The sequence below is a fragment of the Zonotrichia leucophrys genome, chromosome 7 (genome assembly GCF_028769735.1).
Source record: "Zonotrichia leucophrys gambelii isolate GWCS_2022_RI chromosome 7, RI_Zleu_2.0, whole genome shotgun sequence".
NCBI classification, from domain to species: Eukaryota; Metazoa; Chordata; class Aves; order Passeriformes; family Passerellidae; genus Zonotrichia; species Zonotrichia leucophrys.
Window position 1 is genome coordinate 2732242 of NC_088177.1, and position 12399 is coordinate 2744640.

Here is a 12399-nt window from a genome sequence, read left to right on the forward strand (position 1 = left end):
CGACCTGTCTGAGATGCTTCTGGGATATTTTGTCTCCACATTAAGATTGTCCCAGTAGTATCTCATATTTGTCAGGCCATGTTGCTTTTTGATCCTCTGCTGTAATGTGATCCTGAACCCCCATTTTTCTGGAAATGCCCATTTTTCTGCAAATTACCCGTATGGGGACATGAAGGGGACGCTTTGAGGTGGCAGTGTGGCCATTCCTCATCAATTCACCACTCACTATTTGGAATCCTCCTTCACCTCCATCCTGGCAGCATGGAAATTCATTTCCCAACTCCAAACCTCTCCAGAATCCCCTCCTGCAATGAAAGTCCCTCCAAAGGCAGGCAGGCTCTTTGACATTTGTTAGTTGGCTGATCTGTTTGAGAAATCTTACATAAACTCCAGCAGGGGAGCTGCCAATTCCTGCACGTTGGAGGAGAAATGCTGCCTTATTTGGAGAGGTTTGCTCCTACTCGGGGCCACAATAGTGGTTTCCAAACTCCTCTGGTATTTGATGACTGTGGCATAACTTTGGAGGGCTTTGTGTGCCTCCTTTCAGCTCTCCTGGGTGGCAGTCAGGGAGAGTCCTTGTCCCTGCTGCCTGTGGAGGGAGGGATGGGCTTGTTCTAGCCCAAAAACAACCTACAGAAAAGCCCAAAATGAAACTGCCTCCTTCATCCTCCTTTTAACCTGGATTATTTTTGTTTTGCTGAGGAATAGAAAACAGAAATATGAGGATTTGTCTGAATTTCTGGCAGACTTTGGGAAGGGTCCTGACTTTCCTCACGGGCAGCAGCAGCTGGGGCTGAGTCCTTGGGGTGATCCTGCTGTGGTGTGATGCTCGTGGTCCCTTGGGACAAGGATCCCTGACCAGGGAAGCTCCAGCTGGAGCTTCAGGAGTGGCTGAGGGAGAAAAGGAGGCTCAGGGATGACCTTGTGGCTCTGCACAAGTCCCTGACAGGAGGACACAGCCAAGGGGGTTAGGCCCTGCTCCCAGGATTCCAGGGACAGGAGGAGAGGGAAGGGCCTCAGGCTGGGTATTTGGAGTAATTTCTTCCCAAAAGACTCATCTGCTCAGGGCAGTGGTGGAGTTCTCATTTCTGGAGGGGTTTAAAAGCTGTGTGGATGTGGATTTAAAGGTGGTTTAAAGATCTTTTCCATTTGAATCCATGATTCCATGGCCACCAGGATCAGCGGTGGTGTGAGGCCATGTTTGGGGGATGGAGCTGAGCCTTGTTCCATGGTGGCTTCCACCAGTGGATCAAGTGCAGAAATGTCTGTAATGAATCACTTTTGTGGTCTGGGGTGGTGCTGCCAATGCTGTAATGTTGGGGCTTCAGAAACACATTCAAAAAGAAAGGCTGAAAAATCCCTTTCCCTGACCTCTGTATGAATTCAGTCCTCCCCCTGCACGATTCTTTCCTCACTTCACCTATTTTTTCTCCTTTTATTCCACAAACAGTTTGTTTAGGAATGTGTGTTACTTTGTGTTTCTCTGGAATTTATTTGTTGCCATCTCCAGAGTTGGTTTTACATGTTTAATTTTATTATGTTCATGAGGCAAACGTTGGCAGGAACGGCGCTATAAAAAGCATTCATTTCATGGAGTGGTACAAACATGTTTTCAGCTGAATTGATGACACTGAATATAAAACACTTCTCATTTGCTCTTCCCCTTAAGGTTTGTTTAATGAACTAAAGTTTTTCTTATTACTTAGAGGTGCAGTTCTTTCTACCCATCCAGAAAGAATAAAAAACATAATGGGCATTTCTGGCTGCCATCTCTTGGAAATAACCTGCTTAAGGAACATTTCTCTGTGAATCTTGGGGTGTTATGGGAATTCCTCCACTCTTTTCTTTTTTCTTACTGTTCCTCCCTGAACCTTGAACTCTTTAGTATGAATAGAAATTTTTCTAAATGAGGAGATCTGTATTAAGAAGCCAGTTGGGAAGGGAATTTGGATGCAGATTTGTGTTTACACTCAGGGAATTTGTTTGAGGTAATTTTAGGGATTGAGACCACCCTTTCAGATTGCATCCACGCTGCCTGTGAAGAGCCATGATTTATTGAATTTACATATGATATCTCTCCCTGGCAGTGGGGTGATATTAATTAAAGTGCTCATTACTGTTTATGATCTGATACTGTGCAGGAGGCACTTCCTTAGGGGATTAATAAGGGCTGGGGTGGAAACACCTGTGTTTCCAATGCTGCTTTCCATACATCGGTGTCTAGAGGCTCAGAGTGGTCCTGTCTCCATCCAGGACTCATCTAAATCCTTAATTAATTTTCTGGTGGGGCTGTCCAGGTGTGCCAGGTCACCTGGGGGAGCTGGGAAGGGGAAAAGCAGAGCCTGAAGTGAGATAATCTCTATGATCTCTGCTGCTTTCCCAGGAACAGGTGTGGACACGCTGTTATTGCCTCATCAAGGGCTTGATCTCCTGCCCACCACTCCAGCTGACCTAGAATTTAGTGTAAATATTAAAAAGAGTTTAAAACAAGCTGTTGCATAAATGGCAGTGCCTTAGATCGTCACTCTTGTAACTCCTCATCCTCCAGCATAGCTCCTTTTCCCACCACTTATTTGTTGGGACAAAATCAATCACTTATCCAATTTTATCCAATCCAAATTTATCCAGTTTGGGCAAAAATCAATCATTTATCCAAATTCCTTCACACCTGAAATGCAAATTAAAGTCACCAGCCTCAGAGTGCCATGGCACACCCATGATGGGCACTGCAAGGAGGAGATGCCACACACATGACTGAGCATCTGATAGACACAGGAGACTAAAGAGACAAGTTCTGGAGCCTCTGACTTCTCAAAGCCTGTCAGAAAAATCATTTTTTTCCCCCAATTTCAGTCAATTGCTGCCTGACAATTGAGAAGCAGGGATTCAGGGAGTTCACCCACGCTGGTGCCTGATCCCCAGTGCTCTGCAGCCCTTTCCTTGGAATAAAAAGGAAAAGTACACATATGAGGCACCAACTGGAGTTTGTTAAACATGGAGCATATGTGTTATTTAGATTTGGAATGTGGCGAGCTTATGAAGCTATTCTTGGGAAGGAAGACAAATAAATTGCTGGTACATCAAAATAATTTGTAACAAATAGATTCATGGAAAGCTTGCTGGAAATGGGGCACGATGCACATGACAGAGCCCTGAAATTCAGCTTCCAGCTGGAGCCTCTCCATCCTGCAGTGATTTAGTTTGAGGAGTGTGATTAAACACGGGGCATGCTAATGGTTGGTAAAGGGTTTTAATTTATTTTTGATGGACTTTGCAGCCTCCTGAGTGTGACTGGGAATCAGACTTTCAGTTCTCACCAGCGTTATTGTGTCTGAACTCAGAATTGCTCTGTGAGGAGTGAATTCCAGATTATTCAATGTAAACTCAGAATTCCATTGAAGTGTTGTGGTCTAGGTTCGCCTGTCTGTGTGATTATTAAAACTGATGGTAGAACTCGGAATGCAACATGAATTCAATTTTTTTATTGTACAAGAGGGGGGCAAAGAAGATGCCAAAGGCTGCCCCCAACCCAAATATTGTACAGTGCATATCAAATGAGATCTGAACATCAGTGATTACATTTTTAGTAGGATGAGTGTTCTGACTGAAATGCAGCAATCTGTCACTTGGCCTTTCTGTGACATTCAGTGCATTGAAATTACCAGGCAAAGATTGCTTTTTGACATGCTAAATTAACTGAGTTGGAAATTGGAGCTTTATCATGGCTGCTAATTGTTACAGGGAGAGGGAAGGGTTGTTTGTCTTTTGTATTCTGAGCAGGCTATTCAGACAGCAGTTAATAAATTAATAAATAAAATAAATATACTCTGCAAAAGGGTCATTTCTGGAAGGAGTAGAATTGGTTAAGAGAAGCCACTTTTAATCTGATCCGTGGCAGTGCTGAACACTTTCCCTTCAATTCCACCCTACAGAATTAGGGTTTATTGTAAGGAGATGGAAGACCTGGCAACTCCATTAATAAGGGAAGAAAAATTATTTAAAAGAATGTTTTAGACATTTGAAAGTTTTGGTTCAGCATGAATGAAGGTGTTTCACTCCTAAGTTTTTTTTCTCTTGGTGTTGTTTCTTCAAATATGTAAAAATCCAACTTAACCTAATGCTAAATAATTATGCTTCATATGCTTTGCAAAATCTGCTGCAATAGCAGCCCTTATGTTTTACTAAAAATTGAATAATGCTTTGTGTAATTATGTGGGTTTTTAAAGCATGGGCTATATTTTGTTTACTTTCTACTGATTTTACCAAGTGTAATTTTTGTTTCTGAGAGATAAATGATAAATCCATGTAAATTGTGGCAGGTGATGGTACCAGGACCCTCTCTGTAAAGCTGAGATGTTTCAGATCTGAAATTCTATTTACTCAAGCAGTCATTATCTACGAACGTCAACAAATCTATTTATTTTTAGCTCCCAGACAAACTGGAGCTCTGGATAGATGTGTAAATGGAATTTCTGGAGGCTTTTAATTGGTATTTCAATATCTACATCAGTGACATTGTCGTGAGGGACAGATTTCACTGATATTTATCGATTATCTGAGAGGTCTCCAACCTTGGCTTCCCATTCCTAGCTGTGAGATGTGAATTCCTGGGCCTTATGCTAAGCAAATTATTAGGGAAATACTTGGCTGGTGTGTTGGGAGAGCAATAGAATCAGAAAGTCTTAAAATCCCAGACTGGTTTGGGTTGGAGGGGACCTTAAAGCCCATCCCATTCCCCTTTGCCATGGGCAGGGACTCCTTCCACTGTCCCAGGCTGCTCCAAGCCCTGTCCAGCCTGGCCTGGGACAGTTCCAGAGATGTGGGGAAATTAGGAAAGGATGGAATTAAGAAAAGATCCCTGTCCATGAGGTCTGTAACTCCTACTTTTACTGTTCCTCTGGAAGAAGCTCCAGGTGCTGATGGCAGTTTGATGTTGTGGTGGTGTTCGCAGGGGTACCAGGATGAGGGAAGAGATGAGGATCTGACTCCATGTTTCAGAAGGGCTGATTTATTGTTTTATGATATATATTATATTAAAAGAAAATGATATATTAAAACTACACTAAAATAATAGAAGAAAGGATTTCATAAAAAAAAAAGGAATGATAACAATCTTGTGACTGACCAGAGAGTCTGAGCCAGCTGACTGTGATTGGCCATTAATTAGAAACAACCACATGAGACCAATCACAGATGCACCTGTTGTGTTCCACAGCAGCAGATAACCATTGTTTACATTTTGTTTCTGAGGCTTCTCAGATTCTCAGGAGAAAAAATCCTAGCAAAAAAGAATTTTTCATAAAGTATGTCCATGACATGATGTCACCTCATGGAATTTTGATTTATGAAGTGTTGCCAGCTCTTCCTCTTGATTCTTCCCTCTGGTCCTGAATTAAGGGAATGGGATGGCCATAGGGAGGGAAAGCAGAGACTGTGATTTGTGTGCACACCACCCAGGCCTGTATAAATCTGCCCAGTCCCCTGTTTGCATCCAAGGAAATGACTCCTGGCCAGGATGGAACCACGGGAGTTCAGTGGGATCTGTGGTCAGGGATGGGCAGTGTGGGGACAGCTCCCTGCAAAGCTCCTGGGGCACTGAGGGTCTGGCAGGGGATGGAGGGCTTGAAGTGATGTTGATGTGCTTAATGGTTAATTTAGAAAAATGGGAAACAGAATTTTTAGGGAACCATGAGGATGTTTCTTTGTCGAGTTTTTAGTTCTTCCAAATCATATTTGGGGAGAAAAGGAGCAAAAGGCACTGAGGGCTTGATCCAACCACTGCAATCCAATGTGTGTGTGAGGAGGAAATGTGCATGGCTGATCCAAGGAAGGCTTTACCTTCCGTTCTTTCCTGGGCATGCAGTGCTGCCTTCACAAGGTGCTAAATTCATATTAACAGCTGAATGTCTGTAGACATCCTAAATGTCCCAAAGGATCCTTGTTGATGTCTTGTTAAGGATGACCTAGAACAGAGACTAGACAGAGTCCCAGAATAAAGCAGGGATTCATTCCCAGCATCTCCTCCATGGATCCACCTTGGGCAGCACCAGAGCCCAGCCAGGGCTGCACCCAAGATGAACCAAAATGGCCCCAAAATGCACGAGCGCTCCCGGGCTCTCTCCCTGGGATCAGTTCTGCTCCATTTGCACCTTGCAGTTCATTGTCCCATCCCAGCTTCAGCCCCTGCAGTCCCACCCTGCTTGTTTTTCTCTCTCCAGCCCACGGGGTTTGTGCTCCTGGGCTGAGATTTGGGTCATTTGTCCTTGGTGCCCAGCTGGAGCAGGAATTGTTTTGTCTCCCTGCTCTGTGCACAGAGCTCAGCAACACTGAGTGTGAAGCTCAGAGCTGAACACTAAAGCAGCACAGGGTCTGAAAAATAGAAAAGCCAAAACCTGAGGCATCAGTGTGACATGAGTGGCTCAACACTGGGAGCCAAGAAATGAAGAGCAACGCAGTCGTGTTGCTTTATCAGAGGGATTGCAGCCCTTCTGATTCCAGACTAAGTTAGTTAATATAAGCTAAGAGATAAAATGAGACCCCTTGTGAGGAGGATGCTCAAAGGCTCTCCCATTTCCTGGCAATTATTGGGTAGGAGACCCTGGTTCATCTCCCGTTCCACTGCCTGTGTCAGCATGCGTGGAGTGCAGTCAGGGAGCACAGGAGCCCGCTGTGGGTGGAGGCTGAGTCTCAGAATTTTTATGTTGAAGCTTTTGGATCATGTGGCCTTGTAAAAGAGGTGAGAGACTGGGGACAGGTGTGTAATAATGTTCCCTGATGTTTTGGCTTGCGGTGCGAAGACACCTCCTGAAAGTAGTTGTTATAATTAGAGTTTGCAAAACATCTGGAGTGATACAAAGGTGCCGCGGAGGAATGTGAGGTTGGAGAAACATGCTTGTGTTTTAGCATTTCAGGAAGACTCTTGATAAATTATGTATTTAGTTATTGATAACTTTCTTTTTCGAGTTTGCTCAGTAAAAACTCTTCTTATGTCTCTGAGGGGAGTCAGGGTGGAGCAGGGTTCGGTGCCTGAAGGGGCTCAAGGGACTGCAGAGGGACTTTGGACAAGGGATGGAGGGAGAGGACAAGGAGGAATGAATTCAGAATGACACAGAGTGGGTTAAATGGGATATTGGAAAGAAATTTTTCCCTGTGAGGTTGGGCAGGCCCTGGATCCCTGGAAGTGCCCAAGGCCAGGTTGGATGGGGCTTGGAGCAACCTGGGATAATGAAAGGTGTCAGGGGGTGGAACTGGATGATCCTTAAGGTCCCTTCCAACCCAAACCATTCCATGATTCTGTGGCATCTTCCAATACAGGAACTCCTCTGGTTCCTGGGCCTTGTCTTTCCCAGATTTGGGGCTCTGACATTTGGGGAGGTGCTGGCTCTGCACCCCATTGTGTCCAGCAGGATTTTGAGGGCCGAGTGCTGCTGGCAGCCCTTGGCTTTGTGACTTTGTGCCAAACCTTCAACCATCTTCAACTTCATGACTTAGTGCCAGCCCTTCAGCCATCTCTGTGGTGGTGGATGAACCTTCAGCAGTTGATTGTGGGGTTTCCTGCCATGCACGTGGCACAGGGTTGCAGGAAATGTTGTTTTGCAGGAAATTGTTGTATAGGTTTTGAATTGAACGTTTGACATCAGGAAGGAGTGGATTTAGGGCTGTGGGAAGCCCATCCAGCTCCCTTCACTGCTGATGGAGTTTTAGGCTGTGATTACAATTCCCTTTTCCATGGGAACTCTGGGTCATGTTCAGTGCACATGACAGCAGCAGGGAGGGGAGGATCACGATGCCAGAGCAAGCTCAATTTGACTCATTTAAGTTGTGATTTAAATATTGTAAACATTGCTGTGTGGTGGAAAACCACCTTGGCTGCTTTAGCCCCTGCTTGGTAAAGAATTATGTCAGATTAGGTTGGTAGGAGGTGTTTGGGCTTAAACACTTTTGTGTGGATATTTCAAAATACTCACTGGGGGACAGCAACATAACTTATGGGGAAAAACGTGGAAGTTTTATGCCTGTGATAGTTGCAGGCTCAGTTTTGCCTTGCTCTTTGCCTGTGAATTTGGTTGATATTATTATGAGCTTATCTTGGTTTTCAGACAGATATAATGCCCCTCACTGTTTTGACTCTAATTTTTTTCTCTGTTCAAATATAAACGAGAATAATATAAAAATGTCCTTTTTTCTCTCCATGTGAGGGTTTCCTTTCTCCCAACTCTCGCATGGCTTGGCTGGGATGATTTGGGGTTTGTGATGGACATGGGGCTCTGGTTTTTGGCATCCCCCTGGAGATGCAGGTTCGCTCCTGCTTTGTTTTGTCGCCCCTAAATGTGTGAATTTTTGAGGACAGGGCTCCCTCGCGTGGTGGCACCACAAAAACTTCAGCCGCTTCCTCTGCAAGCAAAACCCAAAATTCCCGTTTTTTCTCCCAAAACCAGCAGTTTTCACACGGTTGTGTAAGGACATTTCCACTGCTGGAGAGGCTGAGAAAAGAGAAAACATTGCTGAGCTCTTCTATTCCCTCCAACCCAAACCATTCTGGGAATCTAATCTCAAAAATTACAAGATTTCTATTATGCAGAATTTTAGAGAACTTCAAGCTAAGCAATAGTAAGTGTTTCAAGAACGTTTTTTTTTTCTGCATGTTAACTATTCCTAAGGCTCCAAATAAGTTTTTGACTTAAACTTGTAGGAAACAGGCAGCAGGTTATTAATATGGTGTTTTAGGAAAATCAGTGTTCCTAATGGAAATCAGTGTGCTCAGAATAGGACAAAATTCGGCAATCAACTGCTGCTGCTTCCTGAATATTAATTAAATTACAGCAGTATATATAGTGTGTCTATAAGTCATATATAGACACACTATATATGAACTGATGATATGTTAAATATGTAAAAGTAAAATAATTTTATATATTTATAATAATTAAATTCCTATCTAAAAGTATATATAAATATCTATATATAGATATCTATATAGATAGCTATATATATAATATTTTTATATACCTATATAAATATGTATAAAATGTTTTTTCAGTATTTTCTGTTTAGATGGAAAATTTGGCCATGGTTATCCCTGTGCACTTTCATTATGTGGAACCTGGGTCTCAGTGTCCATTCCATGGGACACTTCCAGTTTCTTTGGTGGAACTTTTTTCCTTAAAATTCAGCTGTTGAGCTCTTCTCTCTTCTGCAGTCAGTGGGAATTAGCTCTGTCTTTAGAAACTGAATTTTCATGGAGTTTAGCCTAGATAAGACACAAAAGGAAGAAGGAATTTTCATCCTCCTCTCACTGTTTCAGTGTCATAAGGGGGTGAGACTGTTTCTTTTCAGATTTCATAGCCAAAACTTGTATCATCGAATATATTTTTATTTTCTTCTTTTGGGAAATTACTGTTTCCTCTCTCCTAGTTTCACAATATTTAAAATTAGATTTGCTTGGGAAGACATTGGGCTTGGGAGCATTTTATTAAGATTGTCCATTTTTATTTTTAATTCAGTAATATGTGTTTCACTGACAGATTCAAAGCCCCTTTCTCTCTATGAACATTTTATTAAATATTCAGCTGTAGATACTCAGCCTGAGCTGGTCCTTTTTGGGGTGTGGGGTTCCAGGCATCCTCTTCCTCATGTTTAGAATTCCAGAATGGTTTGGGTTGGAAGGGTTCTTAAAGCTCATCTCACTCCAACCCCTGCCATGGGCAGGGACACCTCCCACTAGGCCAGGCTGTCACAAAATCCCAAATTCACAAAATATTGTCTGGATGGAGTCAGACCTGCTCTTTGGAATCATGGCTGTGGAAAACCAGACTTTCCACGCATAGCAAAGCTGCTTTTTATTGGTTTGCAGGTAAATACACAATATTGGAATAATTTTCCATCTTCTTTTCTGCCAAGAATTATTCAGGGAGGAATCTGAGCTTTTAACACTGAGCTCAGGAGTCGTTTTTTCCTCTTTCCACTTCCCATGGGAGCGTGGAGAGGCTGCAGAGCTGGGACCCAGCACCCTCCAAGTGTCCCCACGGAGCATCTGTGCCACAGTGCCCAAGGCCAGGGATCGCTGCAGAGACAGATGCCTTTGGAGGCACAGACGTATGTGTTTCTGCTTTGTAAAAAAAATAAATTAAAGTATATTAAAAAAAAAAAAAAGCCACCAAAACTCTTGCAGTTTAGACAGCTGGTCTGGCAGTTGGTAATGTGAAGGCCTATTAAAATATTTATGCTATTTGTTATTTAACTTCATTTGTTTTTTCTGAAGAATTTGGAAATGGGCTGATTAAATAAAACCGCGTGAGGCCGCCCGGGGTCGGGAGTGACAAGAATTGGCAGAAATTTGGGAGCACTGGCAGCACAGGGGGCTAATATTCTGTCTTTCACTCTCCTGAGATCTCGTCGTTCTGTTTGCCTTCCGAGCGAGAGGAGGTGCTAATAAATACGCTGAAAATATTTTCACACTTGTGCTGGGTGGAATTTTGATTGGGGAGCTGGGGCACAAAGGGCTGGCTTCATGGGAGCTTGGGAGTCGGTGACAAGGCTCCCTTTGACTCAGCCCCAGCAGTCAGGAATGACACCCCCAGCTCAAAGTTTCAGAGATTTGTTATTTTGGGTGCTCGCAGCACTCGCTGGGGAGGTTTCGGTGAGGGATGCGACTTCTAAAACTTCTCAGCTGTTCAAACCAGAGTTTGGACAAGTTTCAAGTGTCATTGGGTTGTTTTCTGACAGGGAGCAGCTCTCATGGGAATGCAGAGTGGCTGTTTGGACTGGAGAAAAGCAAATCCGATAAAATTGGGTTTAGCATCCTCAGGGAATGAGTACCACAGAATTCCAGAACCATTCCCATTGGAATAACCCTCTGAGACCACTGAGTCCAAACATTGCCACTGCCAAGGTCACCCCTGTCCCCAAGTGCCACATCCACGTGGATTTTAAATCCCTCCAGGCATGGGGACTCCAGCACTGCCATGGGCTGGACAACCCTTTGAGGGAAGAAATTTTCCTGATATCCAACTTAATCTCCCCTGGCAAAACTTGAGATTGCTTCCTCTTGCTCTAACCAGCAAACCTGGCATCAACACTTGAAAATTTACAAAAGGGAGAGTTTAAAAGTCAAAGAGAGGGAATCCAGGTCTCCACTTGGAGTAAAAGTTGGACAAATTGGATTTTTCCTCATGTTTGGGGGAGCCCACATTGGATGTGCACAGCCTCATGCCATTCAGGGCATGGGGCTCAACATGAATAGCAGGAAAGTGGGAAATTCATGATGGAATGGCAATAAAAAAATGTTTGAAGACCAAAAGAACTGTTCACATACAATGGCCAAGGATTGAAACAAAGAAGGGAATGGTGAGCATGGAAGAGGGGAAAAAGAGGGTAATCAAGTCCCAAATTTGCTGCTTCTCCAGTGCCTCACTGGAAGGACAAACTTTCTTGAGAAATGATGCCTATTTATGAAAAACTAATGGTTATGTAATTAATCTACAATTCAGCTGGATGGTTTCTAAGTCCTAATGGTGGGTTTTGTTCAACCCCTGGCTTGGGACAGTCGAGGCTCCTGTGAAAGGTTTAGGACTGAACCCAAGAGGTCAAGCTCAGGCCACGCTCAGAGCTGGTGCCAGAGCCTGAGCAAATGGTGCCAGACGTGTGGGGATCAAATTAGCAAAGCTTGGTTTTGTGTTAACCACAGATAATATGGTGTGAAATCATTTAATTAAGGAAAATCCCCAGATATTCTGGGAAGCACAGAGGAGCAGGCTGGAGGTGTTGAAGTGGTCAAGGAGGGAGTGTGGGAGCCTCCATGGTCTTATATTGCTGCTGGAGGAGGGAGGAAAAAGCCAAGTTGTGTTCCCTGGTGGGCTGGGTCCTGTTGGACCTGCTGTGTTTGGCCCATTTTGGAGAGCTGGTATTTAAAGGCTGGGCTTTATTAGTGCTCTTACACTGTGGTAAGTTGTTGTTGAACTCTTATTTTTAGACTGAGAGTCTCTAACTTGTTCTCGCAGCAAGCTGTTTCCCAGACTCGCAGTGTTTCCCCCAGAATTTGTGCAGAGCCTTTTTCTGGAAGCTCAGCTCAGCTCTTTGGTGTGTTTTGCTCTACCAGCTCCTTGGATTGATTGGTCCCACAATATTTGGCACCAAAATCTGGTTCAAGTTCCAGCTGCAGGGACCTCTCTTCCCTTCCTCTATTAATTTTAAGCTTTTGTAGAATTCTAGGATAGTTTGGGTTGGAAGGATTTTTGTCACAGTGAAGATTATCTGGAAACACTTTCTTTTATAGAAAATGTAAATCCTTATTTTTAAATCATTTTAGAGGAGCTGCATTTCCTTCCTCTTCATCCCTTTTGCTCTTGTGAAGTTTGGAAAAGCAGTTTATAGCCTGAAGATCTCTCAGCTTTTTTAAGG